The sequence below is a fragment of the Eptesicus fuscus genome, chromosome 11 (genome assembly GCF_027574615.1).
Source record: "Eptesicus fuscus isolate TK198812 chromosome 11, DD_ASM_mEF_20220401, whole genome shotgun sequence".
Classification (NCBI taxonomy): Eukaryota; Metazoa; Chordata; class Mammalia; order Chiroptera; family Vespertilionidae; genus Eptesicus; species Eptesicus fuscus.
This window is the reverse complement of record NC_072483.1, coordinates 17,049,052-17,065,023: the sequence shown is the minus strand read 5'-3', so window position 1 is coordinate 17,065,023 and position 15,972 is coordinate 17,049,052. Positions and strand designations below refer to the sequence as shown.

Genomic DNA, 15,972 nt, shown 5'->3' with positions numbered 1-15,972 from the left:
AACCTCCACTTCTCTGTTGCATTTCAGGTGCATGATCATTCCATTAGTTTCTTGTTGAAGAAATCTCTCTTGGAGCCACTTCATGTCCTCTAATTTGTTCTGGCTGCCCTTTCTACATCCTGGAATCGCTCCTCCCCACCTTTCTGGGCATTCCCTTCATCTCCCTCTGAGCCCCCTATTTCTGGATTTCTGGATACTAGGCTTTTCTCTTCTCTGGTTTATAGCCTTTGGTGGTGGTGGTGGGGGCGGGGTGAGAGGGGCACACATCTTTTTCTAGCTCCCTAGGAAAGTCCACATTGTAGGTGAAGCTTTCCAGCCTGAAATGTCCTTAATATAGTTTTGACAATTGATTGATGGTGAGACAGAAAATTCTCAGTAGGAAATAATGTTCCTTAAGAGTTTTGAAGGTTTTGCTCCATTCTATTCTTATTTCTGGTGTTGCTATTAGAGCCCTAAACTATTCCAAATCCCAACCCTTTGTACGAGACTTGCTGTGATGGGGTCTTTTTCATCTATATATGTATGTCCCTACTTTCTATACTTCTCTTTCCCCCCCTCTACTTCCTAGGGAATTTCCTTTATATATACAGGGGTGGGCAAAAGTAGGTTTACAGTTGTTCATGTGGAAAAGGACATGCCGGTTATGATTATTACAATAGCTTTATTAACTCAAAAGAATGGCACAATGGCACAGTGCACTTAGGTGCAATCTCTTAAGTGCTCAAATTGCCGGCCTTCATTATTTACACATTCGTGTAGTCTTTGAAAATCAGTAAACAAACCTGAATTTCAGTGACCTGCTTGGGTACCCCCACTGCCTCCTAAGGTGGTTGAGTTCAAACCTACTTTTGCCCACACATGTATTTACTTATATCTCAATTTCCTTTATCTTTCTACCTTTCTGTTGAACTTTTCACTTATACTGTCAAGTTTCTTTTTAATTGCCTGAATGTTCCTTTGAAAAATCATCCAACTCTTGTTTTATTGATCATTTAAAATAACCTTTTCTTTCCTCTGGCCCTGATGTGGCTCAGTTGGTTGGAGCATCGTCCTGTACAGAAGGTGGCAGCTTCAATCCCCTGTCAGGGCACACACCCAAGTTGTGGGTTCGGTCTCTAGTTGAGTGCATGCAGGAGGCAACTGATCAATGTTTTGCTCTCACATCGATGTCTCTCTCTCTCACCCCTTTTCTTTTCTTCCCTGCCTTTCTCCTTCCCTCCCTTTCTCTTTCTGAGATCAATCAATTTAAAAATTTTAAATATTTATTTATTTTTATTTATTTATTTTTTACAGACCGGAAGGGAGAGGGAGTGAGGGAAAGAGGGCGAGAGAAACATCAATTTGTTGTTTTACTTGTTTATGCATTCATTGGTTGCTCCTTGTATGTTCCCTGACCTGGGATTGAACCTGCAACCTTGGCGTATTGGAATGATACTCGAACCAACTAAGCCACCCGGCTAGGCCTAAAATGATAAATTCTTATATTTCTGAGGAAATATTAGCGACAGTTAAAAAATCTTTTTTGTTTCTTGTGTTGTTTTCCTCCTGGTGCAACTACCTGTCACTGCCCAGCATCATGAGAGAGTCACACTGTATATCACTAGCCCAGGAAAAGATCAAAATTCAAAGTACAGTTTCCGCTTTTCTGTGGGCTTTGGGCTCATTGTTGATGTTAGGGAGGAATCCAGTGAGTGGTGATTTTTGATAGGCCGCTCGTATTAAGAGTGGGTATAAAAAGTTGACTGGAGCTCTTAGCATGTGGGTGGCCTTTGCTTTAGGTTTGACCATTTTGTTGGGTAGATTCCAGTTTCATACTCCAGATTCTTCCTCTTGAGCTGCCCAGGTTGCCCAGGGAAGGACCTTCTGATCGTCTGCCTAGAGGATGAACACTTGGCTACTTGAACTTTGGGAACTGAATTGGGGAGAGGACTGGAATCTCAGCATTCTGTTTGAAACTCTTACCTTGGTTTGCCATTTTGTTTGGTTTTCCCAGCTTCAGCTGAGTCTGGAGCTCCTCAAACAAGAGACTGTGGCACCTCCTCCAGAGAGTGAGCCTCTACTCATCTGATAGGAGAGGTTGCCTTTTCGCTCTCACACGGCTGCTTCCTGGAGTCTGTTAAATCAATTGCCACTTGCCCATATGTTGTCTAGCTTCTAAAAATAGTTTTTGTTGCCTCTTCCATTTCCTTTTTCTGATGGGTTTAAAAAAATGTTCCCTGTATTTTAAGTTTAGTGATTTTTTTTTTTAGAGGAAGCAAAAGTAAACGTGAGGAACTATTCTGCCATATTTTTCTGAAACCATCAAACAGAACAATGCTACACAAAGTGTTGCTTCTCTTTCATATGGTGTATCTGAAAGACATGGATAGGAAAAGCTCCAGTGGAAGTCAATAAGAATTCCAAAAGCAGAGAAGAGAGTCAGTGGTTTTAGGTGTCTGGGACTGTTTTAGAATTGAGGGGAAAAAAGAATTAGGAAACTTACCTTATTCAGTAGAGAGCAGAAGTGAAAAAAAAAAAATGGCACACACACACACACACACACACACAAAAAGAATAGTAAGTGAAAATTAAAACAACCAAATCCAATCTTGTTACTACTGATGTTTCTTGACTTACAAGTGGGAGTTACATCACAAAAAATGCATTGTAATTTGAAAATGTCGTAAGTGGAAAATGCATTTAATACACCTAACCTACTGATCATCATAGCTTGGTCTAGCCTACCTTAAATGTGCACAGAACACTTACATTATCCCATAGTTGGGTAGTTATCCTGAGTTTCATCTCAAAGTAATTGCCTTCTTTTTGTTATCATTAGAAGCAGGAGACATAGATGGGCATTTTGTGGACATGATGGGATGGGAAAACACAAAACATCCAAAATATGCTGGCAGTATTGTAGAGTATCAGTTGTTTACCCTTGTGATCGCACTGCTGAGTGGTAGCTGCAACTACCTGTCACTGCCCAGCATCATAAGAGAGTCACACTGTATATCACTAGCCCAGGAAAAGATCAAAATTCAAAGTACAGTTTCCGCTGAATGTGTATCACTTTTAAACCATCATAAAGTAAAAAAGTCATTGCGTCTAACTATTGTAAGTTTGGGACTGTCTGTAACTTAAAAAGTATAAATGGTTTAAATTCATTAGGTAAGAAACCAGAGAGATTGGATTTTAAAAATCTAGCTGTATGCTGTTAATTGGAGATAGATTTAAAACATAAGGTTACAGAATGGCTTAAATATAGGGATAGAAAGAGATAATATCTGGCAATACGAACAAAAGAAAGTTAGTGTAGCTATGTTAATCAGAGAAAAGAGAATTATTGACAAAAAGCATTATTAGGCATAAAGGGTGGTTACTATATAAACAAAATGTTCAATTCACCCAGAAGACAAAACAATTTGTGAATGTGTATGCACCAACCAAAGTTCCAAAGCATCCAACCAAAACTGATGAGATTATAGGTAGAAACTGACAAATCATAAACATAATGGTAGACTTCAATGCACTTCTTTTACTAGTTGATAAATGAAAAAAGAAGTGAAGTCATTGAAGATTTGACTTATGGAATTCGTGTTTTGCAAATATGTTTGACAGCTATTCATAATAAAACATGTGGCCTAATATAGCTGAGCTTATATGTATGTGTAAATATATATATGTTTATATATATCATGTCATCATAGCTAAGCCACTTTTCATTATATGATGCAACATGATTTTTTTTGTCCTACTAAGAAATTTAAAAACTGCTGCCATTGAACTGTATCATTCTGTTCATTGTGGGTAACATGATGTTAAGAGATTTTAAAATAAGAAAAAAATGTGCAGTAGGATAATTTCTATTCTCTTTACTTTTAAAAAGTTCTGGTCTACAACCTATCAAATTGATGTTATGCCCCACTAGTTGTTTGTAACTTTCAATTAAAAAAAAAGACACTACCCAGTAGGTCAACATAGAACCATACAGCCAACAAGTACGTTTTAGCATCATGGAACAATTACAAAAGGTAATCACTTCTGTGGTCACAAAGCAAGACTCGTCAAATTACTAAGACTCTATATTTTATAGACAATGCTCTCTGTTAACAATGCATTTGAAAATGATTTGAAATCAAATACAGCTAAAATACCCTTACATGTCACAATGTATGCTTGGAAATCAAACAATACATTTGAGTATCTCAAGGGGGACAGTTACTAGTATATTAAATATTAAAACATATTTAGAACTGAAAAGAAAATGATAAACTGAAAATTGAGCAAAACTGTCTAAAACAAGAGGCTGAGAAACAGAAATACAGTAAACCCAAGCTAGGTGGAAGAAAGAAAACAATACATTTAAGAGTACAAATTACTGAAAGAGAAAAAGACACAGTAGAATTCAATAAAACTAAAATCTATTAAGACTAATCAAATAGGCTTACCTCTGCTAAGACTGATAAAAAAAAAAGGGAATGAATTAGAAGTAATTAGAAATTAAATGAGGGGCATAATTAGTAATAAATAAAATTTTAGGAAATAAGACTATTATTAACAGTTTAATGTATATACATGTGAAAGCTTAGGTTGAAATGCATAATTACCTAGAATAATAATCTGCCATGATTAATTTAAGGATAAAAATGACCCAGTGTGCCTGATTGAAATTTAAAAAGTTAATCTAGGCCAGTGGTTCTGACCCACATTTGATTTGCAGCCTCCCCGCCCCCTTTTTATTTACAGGGAACATCTGGCAGCGCTGGGACACATTTTTGGTTGTCACAACTAGGGATATGGGTGCTTACTAGTATCTGCTTGGCAGAGGCCAGGGATGCTGCTGAACATCCTGTAATGCAGAGAAGAGTCCCACACAACAAAGAACAGTGCTGAGGTTGAGGACTCTGATCTAGGCCGGCATGGTTTTATAGGTGCTTTTGTGCATATTCAAGGATTCAATAATCTCAATCATATGTTCTGTGTCCTACGAACAAAGGAGAGCTGCTCTTTGCAACTAGTACTGCTTTGATGCACATACCAATGACAATAGAGAAGAATTTATAGAACAGTATCACTCCTGAATACAGATGCAAAAATCTTAAGATATTAAAAAACTGAATCTGTTGATACAACAAGCAAAACAATAAATAACCATGTTGTGTTTATTTTAGGAATGCAAGGAAGGTAAAATTAGAATATTTATTATGTAATTCATCATGCTCATAGATTAAGAGGAAAAAACCATAGCATTTCAATAGATATACAAAAGCATTTGAGAAAACTCAAGGCAAGATAAAAACTTTTAGCAAACTAAGAAGGGAATTGTTTTAACCTGACAAAGGGTATCTAACCTAAAATATCAATAATTATAAGTCATAAATATTAGAAACAGTCCCTTATAATTTGAAATGAAGATGAGAATGCCTGCTGTTATCACTTGTCCTCAATGGTATTCTTGATGTCCTTGTCAGTACAGTAAGGCAAGAAAAAGAAATAAAACTATAGGGTGTCCCCAGAAAATGTATACACACTTTAACAGCTGATAACTCACTTAATTTTCACTCCTTTTCAGGTTTAACTGACACTGATTTTGTAATCATTCAAAGTGTGTATACATTTTTTTTGGACACCCTGTATATGGATCAGAGAGGGAAAAGTAACAATCACTACTTATAAATATTATAGTCTACGCAGAAATGACAAGGGATTCTGCAGACCCTATTAGAAGAAATAAGTAATTTTAGCAAGGTTGCTGTTTGGATGGGTAGAAGTTTAAAAAATCAGTTGTGTTCTTATACAAAGGCAATATAGAAGTATAAATTTTAATTTTCATAACAATACCATTTCTTTTTTAAAAATTCTTTATTGTTTAAAGTATTACATATGTCTCCTTTTCCCCCCCATTGACCTTTCTCCGGCCACTCCCACCCCCCAGCACATGCCCTCACCCCCCTACTGTCTGTGTCCATTGGTTATGCTTATATGCATGCATACAAGTCCTTTGGTTGATTTCTTACCATTCCCACTCACCCTCCCCTGCCTTCCTTCCCTCAGAGGTTTGACGATTTGATCAGTGTTTCTCTGTCTCTGGATCTGTCTTTGTTCATCAATTTATGTTGTTCATTATATTCCACAAATGAGTGAGATCATGTGATATTTATCTTTCTCTGACTGGCTTATTTCACTTAGCATAATGCTCTCCAGGTCCATCCATGCTGTTGCAAATGGTAAGAATTCCTTCTTTTTTACCACAGCATAGTATTCCATTGTGTAGATGTACCATAGTTTTCTAATCCACTCATCTGCTGATGGGCATTTAGGCTGTTTCCAAATCTTAGCTATGGTAAATTGTGCTGCTATGAACATAGGGGTGCATATATCCTTTCTGACTGGTGTTTCTAGTTTCTTGGGATATATTCCTAGAAGTGGGATCACTGGGTCAAATGGGAGTTCCTTTTTTAGTTTTTTGAGGAAACTCCATACTGTTCTCCAGTCTGCATTCCCACCAGCAGTGACGAGGGTTCCTTTTTCTCCGCATCCTCACCAGCACTTGTCGTTTGTTGATTTGTTGATGATAGTCATTCTGACAGGTGTGAGATGGTACTGCATTGTCGTTTTAATTTGCATCTCTCAGATGATTAATGACTTTGAGCATGTTTTCATATGTCTCTTGGCTTTCCTTATGTCCTCTTTTGAAAAGTATCTATGTAGGTCAGTTGCCCATTTTTTTATTGTGTTGTTTATCTTCCTTTTGTTAAGTTGTATGAGTTGCCTTTAAATGTTGGAGATTAAACCCTTATCGGTGATTACATTGGCAAATATGTTCTCCCATGCAGTGGGCTTTCTTGTTGTTTTGTTGATGGTTTCTTTTACTGTACATAAGCTTTTTATTTTGATTTAGTCCCGTTTGTTTATTTTCTCTTTAGTTTCCATTTCCCTAGGAGCTGTATCAGTATATGTCTGCATATGTCTGAGATTTTGCTGCCTGTGGATTCCTCTAGTATTTTTATGGTTTCCCATCTTATGTTTAAGTCCTTTAACCATTTTGAGTTTATTTTTGTGTATGGTGTAAGTTGGTGGTCTAGTTTCATTTTTTTGCATGTATCTGTCCAATTTTCCCAACACCATTTATTGAAGAGACTGTCTTGACTCCATTGTATGTTCTTGCCTCCTTTGCCAAATATTAATTGAGCATAGTGGTTTGGGTTGATTTCTGGGTTCTCTATTCTATTCCATTGGTCTACATGTCTGTTCTTGTGCCAGTACCAGGCAGTTTTGAGAACAGTGGCGTTGTAATACAGCTTGATATCTGGTATTGAGATCCCTCCTACTTTGTTCTTCTTTCTCAGGATTGCTGCAGCTATTCGGGGCCTTTTTTTTTTTATTCCAGATGAATTTTTGGAGAGTTCTTTCTAGGTTTGTGAAATATGCCGTTGGTATTTTAATAGGGAGTGCGTTAAATCTATCGATTGCTTTGGGTAGTATGGACATTTTAATGATGTTGATTCTACCAATCCATGAACATGGTATGTTCTTTCATCTGTTTATGTCTTCCTCTATCTCTTTTTTCAGTGTCCTGTAGTTTTCCGCATATAGGTCTTTTACCTCCTTAGTTAAGTTTATTCCTAGGTATTTTACTTTTTTTTTTTGATGTGATGGTAAATGGGATTGTTTTTTTAATCTCTCTTTTTCTAAGTTCACTATTGGTGTATAAAAATGCCATAGATTTCTTGGCATCAATTTTGTATTCTGCTACATTGCTGAATTCATTTATTAAGTCTAATAATTTTTCACATAAACAAATTGAGAGATAAAAATCACATAGTCATATCAATTGATGCAGAAAAAGCATTTGACAAAATCCAACACCCTTTCTTAATAAAAACCCTCAGCAAAATGGGAATAGAGGGATCATATCTCAACATAATAAAAGCCTTATATGACAAACCTACAGCCAACATCATACTCAATGGGCAAAACCTAAAACCATTTCACCTAAGAACAGGAATGAGACATGGATGCCCACTTTCACCACTCCTGTTCAACATAGTACTGGAAGTGCTAGCCATAACAATTAGACAACAAGAAGGAATAAAAGGTATCCAAATTGGAAAAGAAGACGTAAAACTGTCATTATTTGCAGATGACATGATAATGTACATAGAAAACCCTGAAGACTCCATAAAAAAATACCATTTCTTATAGTAACAAACTAAAAGGAATAAATCAGAACAGTTCCTTAATGGTGAAAGTTAAAAAAAATTGAATAAAGAGAGAAATCCTGTGTTCATGATTGGGAAGGCAATATAAAAAGATGTCAATTCTCCTTAGTTAACCTGAATACATGTAATTTTACTAAGAATTCCAGTAGTTTATTTTTCAACAAGATTGGTAAGGCTCTAAAATTTATGTAGAGAGGAATAGAGAGCTTAGAATGGTCAAGATTATTTGAAGAACAGGGTGCACTCACTTGTCAAAACTAGAGCAATTGAAATTGTGATATTTGGGGGAACAAATAGACCAAGGAAGTTGAATAGGGAGTTCAGAAATAGCACCACGCTTATATGGGAAATCAATACGTGAGAGAGGCAACATCACCAATTGGGGAGGAAATAGTGATACTGGATAAAGTGGCTGTCTGCGAGCAAAACATGAAAATAAATCTTTACCTCCCACCACACACGTCAATTAAGTGAATTAAGAAACGAAACCTGAAAAGCAAGAATTTAAAACTTTTAGATGGAAATATGAGACTATCTACAGTGTTGGGCAAAACTAGGTTCACAATGTTTGTATGGAAAATAATACAATAATTAATAAATAAGAATATAAGAATAAACTCTGTTTCATGTACTCACAACTGTAAACCTACTTTTACCCCACCCTGTATATGACCTGGCAATAAACAGAGTTTTTAATTTATGATATAGAAAGCACAAACATCAATAAATTTAACTACAACAAAAAAAACAATAAACTTAACATAAATAAAATGAACATTAATACATTTAACTACAAGCAGGCTAAAAACTTGGGCATAATAAAAAACACATATAAAACAAAAGATGAGCCTCTGGAAAAAGATATTTATAAAGCATGAAGCTTTTATGTGTTTGAAATAATATAGACAATTCATTGCACTTTTGTTTATAACAGCAAAACACTGTGAAGGAGACAGATGTACATTAATAGATTTGATAAACAAACTGCATTGTCTTAATACTGCAGATCTATATTTAGTAGCAGTTTTCAGTTTTATGAGACCCAATGTACCCTTTTTATAATCAATATTTTATCATACCCATTTTACTATCTTAAAATAAATTTTTATCTATACACAACATTTACAAAAATAGTATCATATCCTAGATGCAAAATAATGGAGAAATAGAAGGAAGATAATTTTGAAGAAAATAGTGTATTTCTGGATATATAAACCCTTGGTGTGATGATATTAATAGATAAAACTAAGTAGTTAGTTGCTTACACTTGCATATAATAAGTAAGTTGGGATCTAAGAGAGGTAAGAAAAGTCATACCATATTGTTGACATTTTCCTTTTATGACCTTTTGAAATAAGGATTAAATAGGTACTGATATGCATATGTAGAATTATGAATGTGACAGCTATAAGAGATTGATACAAGTGTTTTGTATTGTGTTTTGAATGCCTTCAGTGGAGTAGCTATATTTTTTAATTGGTTTATAATTCTTCATAAAGGTCTGAATAAAATCAAGCATACTTTTCTTTTGATTTACATGGGGGGGGGGGCAGGAAGCAGTGTACATTTAAAATTATGAAACACAGGTACATGTAGGCCCTGGCTGAGTAGCTCAGTTGGTTAGGGTGTCATCCCTATATCATAGTTGAGGGTTAAATCTCTGGTCAGGGCACACACAAGAAGCAACCAATGAATGCATAAGTAAGTGGAACAACAAACTGATGTTTCTCTCTCCCCCCCTCTCCTCCTTTCCTCTCTCTCTCTTTCTCTCTCTGTCTCTCTCTGTCTCTCTCTCTGTCTCTCTCTCTCTCTCATCAGTAAACAAAATTAAAAAGCCAGCCTGACTTGTGTGGCTCAGTGGTTGAACATTGACCTAAGAACCAAGAGGTCACAGTTCGATTTCAGTAAGGGGCATGCAGGAGGCAGTTGATCGATGATTCTCTCTCATCATTGATATTTCTAGCTCTCTCTCCCTCTCCCTTCCTCTCTGAAATAAATAAAAACATAGTTAAAATAGGATAGCATCTGCATTGTTCAGGTCTTATAGACATTACATACTCTAATGTTTTCCTTATAGCAATCATTTAGTCTTAGTTCTACACATAAATGTATTTTTAATGCTTACTGCCAAATCTTATATTGATGCTTCATTTTAACTCTTCACTAATTCCTCAGGGAGAGTTCATGGGAACAAAAATGTCTTGAGCTCTCGTATGTCTAAAGTTTTCTCCCCTACCTCCCCCACCCCCCAACCCTGTGGCCTTTATACTGAAGGTCATTTGGGCTGCATATACTATCCTTAGTTTACACTTGCCTCAAGCATCTTAAATATATTAGGTCTTATGGCATAAAGCATTGCTGGTGATATTTGATGACAGTCTGCATTTCTTACCTTAAAGTGACTTGATTTTCTTCTTGGATGCTGAAATAATTAAAAATTTTTAATGTTCAAGGGTTTTGGTGATGGTTATTCTAGGTCAGCTTTTCCCAGGTACAGGTGTAGTTTCATATCTTTCTATTTCAGAAAATTTTTCTTGAAGTATAGTTTTTAGTGTGCATTCTGTTCAGTGTCTTTGGTTTTATACTTTCTGGTATATGTGTGTTAGATGTTCCTTACCTGTCATCTTTACCTGTTCATTTTCCTCAAGTGCTTTTTATCTTTTATTTCTTCTAGAGTTTAAAGATTTTCCTCCTTTTTTTACTTCTCTAAAAGTCTTTCTATGTTTTTTTTTTTTTTTTTTTTTTTTTGGTCATTGTTCTTGTGTTTCTTCTAGCTTTCTCTTCGTTGTTGAAATGAACATTTTTCTTTTGGTTTTAAGTGTTTTCTGAATTCTGTTTTTCTTTTTGGAATGTTTGGAATGTTAGCGTGTGCATCAGTTTTGTGAGCATGTTTTTCTGGTGTGTGCTCATCAGGTGGAGAAGGCGTAGTTCTGATTGCTAAAATTTAATTGTATAATATGCGAGGGCAGTCTTCTTCTGCCACTCATGCTTAGGTGAAATGAGTCTTTCTAAAGAGCTTTTTGAGCACGATGGCTCTAGAACTCTCCTCTCCCCCCAGTATTAAAATAACACGGCCTCCTATCCTTTGGTTTTGCTCCTATTCCCCTTTCCACTGTGACTGAGATTTCCTTTGTTCCACTTGTCTCTGGCCTATTCATTTCGATTCTGCTTCTAGTGCCGATGCGGAGCTATGTCCTTGGAAGGAGCTTTGATTTGTGAGTTTAGGGCACACAGACAGCTTCAGCCCATCAGCTTTTCTGTGGTTTTGTGTACTTGCCTTCCAACTGGAGCTTACGCAGCTCTCTTGCAGCTTTGGCTGCCTTTCTCAGCTTGACCTGCTGTCCATCCGAGTCACTCTCTGTTGATTTGGGCGCTCTTCTCTTCCCTCTGGCTTGGGCTGGTCGCTGCTGATCTTATGCAGGTGTCGAAGCTGCCAGGGTTCATACTGGATGTTTTGAGGCGATGCCTTTCCCTAGTTTGTTATCAGTGCTTGAGTGTTTGGTTTTTCTGCCCTGGTTTCTCTGATGTTTTTATGGGGGGATTCAGGGAGACTTAAAAACTATTCACTACCATTTTTATCTTCCCAGAAAACCTGGGCATTGGTATCCCTTACCCTTTTTAATGATACCTTTGTTTATCCAGGGAGATTTCTGGGATTCCTGTTAATACCATTTAGAAACTATAGTATTTTTAGATGGCAAGTAGACTTTGCTCATTTGATGAAGTACATTTTCAAAATGGAACTTCTTGCTGTTTTTGGAAAAAGAATAACATGTGTCTGTCGCCATTTGTGAGAGTTTGGAACTAATTTTAGGTTATTCTTTGGTGCAGATGAAGAGAGATGGAATCGGAACTGAATAGATATTTGTCACAGAGTAATCGATGTGCCAGGCTCCTGACAGCAGGGGGGTTAGGCTCCACGTGACCCATAAAGAGAGCATTCTTAGGGAATGCTTTTTACATGACAGAAGATGGCTATTTTTTTTCTAAGCAGGGACAGATGTGGTTTGTTTCTGGTGAAATAAGGACCAGCTTTGGTTGTAAGTAAATCTCATTGCCTTAAAGTCATAAAGTCGCCATGCTAGCGACACTAGTCCTGTGGCTCCCCAATGCTGCCCGGGCCGTGGGGTAGCAGGAAGGGTCTTCCTTCAGGTGCCACCCGCTCGAAACTGCCAGCACTGAGCTTCTCCACTCTCTTTGGACCAGTTCTAACGGTCCTCCAGCCTTTGTTTGAAAACATCCACTGTCGCAATTCTAGTAACTCAGCGAGACCCAGTTCATGTTATCCAATCCTAATTTTAGAAATTTTTTTTTTACGGTTTGCTGAAATTTGCCTCTTTTCCCCCCTCAAAACCCTATGGCTTCTTAGTTGTTATTTTCTTAGCTAACACCTATCACACGCATAAATGCTTTACATATATGATTAGATTTGTCACAGCAGTGCTCTGAGCTAGCAGCATCATCATACTTCGTAGATATGGATTTCAGGGCTCACAGATGTCATGAACTTTCCTGAGGTTCCATAGCTAATAAGAGAAACTGTAGCCCATGTCCTCAGTCATGAGATGAATGTCCATTTTCCACAGGGCGGATGTTCAGTGTGAGCTCATGCTGTCATCTTGTCTCCTCTTCTGCAGACCGAGCATCTTACATTCTTCAGTGTTTCCTGTGCGAGATGGTCTCTGGAACCCCCTGTATTGACCAACCCTGACTGGACTTGCAGGGATCCTCTTTAAAGTGGTGTCCACGGGCAAAGCATGTTATTCCACCTACAGGGGATGGTTATCAGCAGTTACCACTACAGATGGAGAATTCACATCAATACACATCAATGTAAAGTTTGAATTCACTTTTAGAAGCTTCATCATGCCATAGGCTCTGGTTCAGCTTTTTGGTTACCTATAAGTGCTGGAGTTTGAAACAATTTTGACATTTATTTTATTTGTTATCTTGCTCTTCAGGTCAGGCTCATACCAGTACCCGTTGATGCTCAGGGTGCTTGGATGAAAGGGTAAGAGTTCCAGAGCTTGGAGGACAGGAAGAGTGGCAGGATCTCTAACAGAAATAAGGGATCAGAGGGGACAGATGGTTCTGGTGGCAGTGATGAGGGTGAGGCTCAGCCGGACAGGAGGTGGCTTCAGTTTGCTGACCCTGGGTTGAGGCTCTTGCAGTATGAGGAGAAGGAAGCAGCTGGCCGGTTGGAGATGGGGGCCTGGAGAGTGAGGTAGGTGTAGACAAAGAAATGGACTTTGGGGGTGTTATGCTTTAGGGCAGTGGGGTGAGGGAGACAGACTAGGATCACAATGACAGAGGAGGTGCTATGGACTGAATTGCATCTCCCCCAGTCATATGTTGAAACCCTAACCCAGATGCTGTGTATTTGGAGGTAGGGCCTGTGGGAGGTAATTAGGGTTAAATGAGGTTGTGAGCCCTTGGGATGGGATTAGTTTCTTTATAAAAAGAGGAAGAGAGCCTGGCCAGCATGGCTCAGTGGTTGAGCAGCAACCTATGAACCAGGAGGTCACAGTTCTGTTCCTGGTCAGGGCACATTCTTAGGCTGCAGACTCAATCCCCAGTGTGGGGTGTCCACGAGGCAGCTGATCAACAATTCTCTCTCATAATTGACGTTCTATCTTTCTATCCCTCTCCCTTCCTCTCTGAAATCAATAAAAATATATTTTTAAAAATTAGGAAGAGAGCTATTCTTATTCTCTCTCTCCCCTGCCCGCCACATGCATTAAGAAAAGGCCATATGAGGACACAGCAAGCTGGTGGCCTGCAACTCGGTGACAGGGCCTTCACCAGAACCTGGCCATGCAGGCACCTTGAACTTAGACTTTCAGTCTCCAGAACTGTGAGAAGTAAACTCATGCTGTTTAAGCTACTTGGTCTGTGGTAGCCTATCTAATGAAGAGAGGATATGCTAATTGACCCCCACACTGTCACAAAGATGGCAGTACCCACAGCCAATAAGGAGGGAATATGCTAATTGACTGCTCCGCCCTCAAAGATGGTGGTGCCCACAGGCAATAAGGAGGGAATATGCTAATTGACTGCCATGCCCTCAAAGATGGCAGTGCCCATAGCCACAAGATGGTGGTGCCCAGTCCTCTCAACCCTGCCTGCCTCTGGAGTCCCCCAGTCCTCTGCTACCCAGGGCTGGCCCGAGGCACAGGCAAGCCTTGGATGATGGCTGCCCAGCCGCCCAGGGCCACCCGAGGCTCAGGTAACCAGGGCCAGCCAAGGCTTGCACTGCTGGCAGTGGCAGCAGCAGAGGTGTGATGGGGCATCACCTTCCCCTGATTGCCGGGTCGCCTCCCACCCCTGAGGGCTCCCGGACTGTGAGAGGGGGCAGGCCAGGCTAAGGGACCCCCCCCCCGCATCCAGTGCATGAATTTTCATGCACTGGGCCTCTAGTTTTATTATAACAGCCTGAGCTAACTAAGACATGAGGGAAGAGGTCAGATGGCAGAGGACAGAATTTGAAGAATGTCTCCTTTTGGGGTGGGCAGACAACAAGGAACTAGCAGAAGACTCTGAGGTCAGGAGAGCTGGAGTGGAATGCATTAGTTTCCTGTGGCTGCTGAGGCAAATTACCACACACTGGGTGGCTTAAAAGAACAGAAGTTTATTCTTTCATGGTTCTGGAGGCCAGAAGTCCAAAATCATATCACTGGACCAAAATAAACGATCAGCAGGCTCCCTCAGAGATTAGGGAAACTCTGTTCTTTGCCTCTGCTGGTGTTTGGTGGCTGCTGGCACTCCTTGGTGTGTGGCCACATCACTCCAGTCTTCAAGGCCAGCATTTTCAAATCTCTCTCGCTCTGTCTCCTTATCACCTTCTATATGTGTCAAATATCCACTGCCTGTCTCTTAAAGGACACCTGTGAGGACGCTTAGGGCCTACCTGGATAATCCAGGATAATCTCCTGACCTACGGTTCTTAATTTAATCACCTCTACAAAGACCTTCCCCTCCTTTTTTCCCATATAAGATAACATTCACAGGTTGTAGTAATTAGGATGTGGGTATTTTGGGGGGTTTAAAACCTACCACAGGGAATAAGAATTGTATAAGGATACAGAAACCAAAAAAAGCCTTTCAGGAAGTAAGCTGTCAGAGGTCAAGGTTGAGGAGATTTTTCCATTGGATGTACAGAAGGTCACTGGAAACCTCACAGAGAACGTTGTCAGAGTGGAAGCCTGGAGGCAGGCTGCCAAGAGCTGGGAGTGGGCATTGGAGAAGGACAGGGACTGTCAGCACAGGGTTGTCTGTTGGAGAAACTTGGGGGCACCTCAGGGTTACATAAAAAATGTGTGTGTGTGTGCACGTGCACACATGTGTATGTGTGTGTGATGCTTTGTTAGAGTTTTGAGATCCAATGAATAACAACCATTTTCTCTTCTTAAGTTCAGAGCCAGTTGGGAGGCGGGCAGAGAGAAGTAGAATAAATCAACTGCATTGTGATAGACCCGGATGCGATAATGGGGCTTTCAGTGCAGCCACAAGGGCTTCTTAACACTTGGGGCCTCACTAGACAGACTTAGCGAATTGGTTGCTGCCTCTAGGGAGGCAGGGACTGCCTTGCTCCACTCCTGGAATGAAGGAGCCCATCAGGGGCTTCTCCGCAGGAAGCCAGCAGCAGGGCGACGGCGAGGGGCTTTGCTCTGCCTGTTATTGAAGCTCCCCAAGCATTTGAGTTGCTCCCCTGCCCTCCCCAAAGCCTCACCCGGGCTCGGGGCCCTCAACTGCCCGCTGTATGGACCAC

General features: G+C 39.5%; 1 protein-coding gene across 1 annotated transcript in view; it reads left to right on the top strand.

Moving 5' to 3' along the window:
* The window catches only part of TMEM163 (transmembrane protein 163), a 219,672-nt gene that overhangs the window by 14,074 nt on the left and 189,626 nt on the right, over positions 1 to 15,972 (top strand). The window lies entirely within an intron of this gene.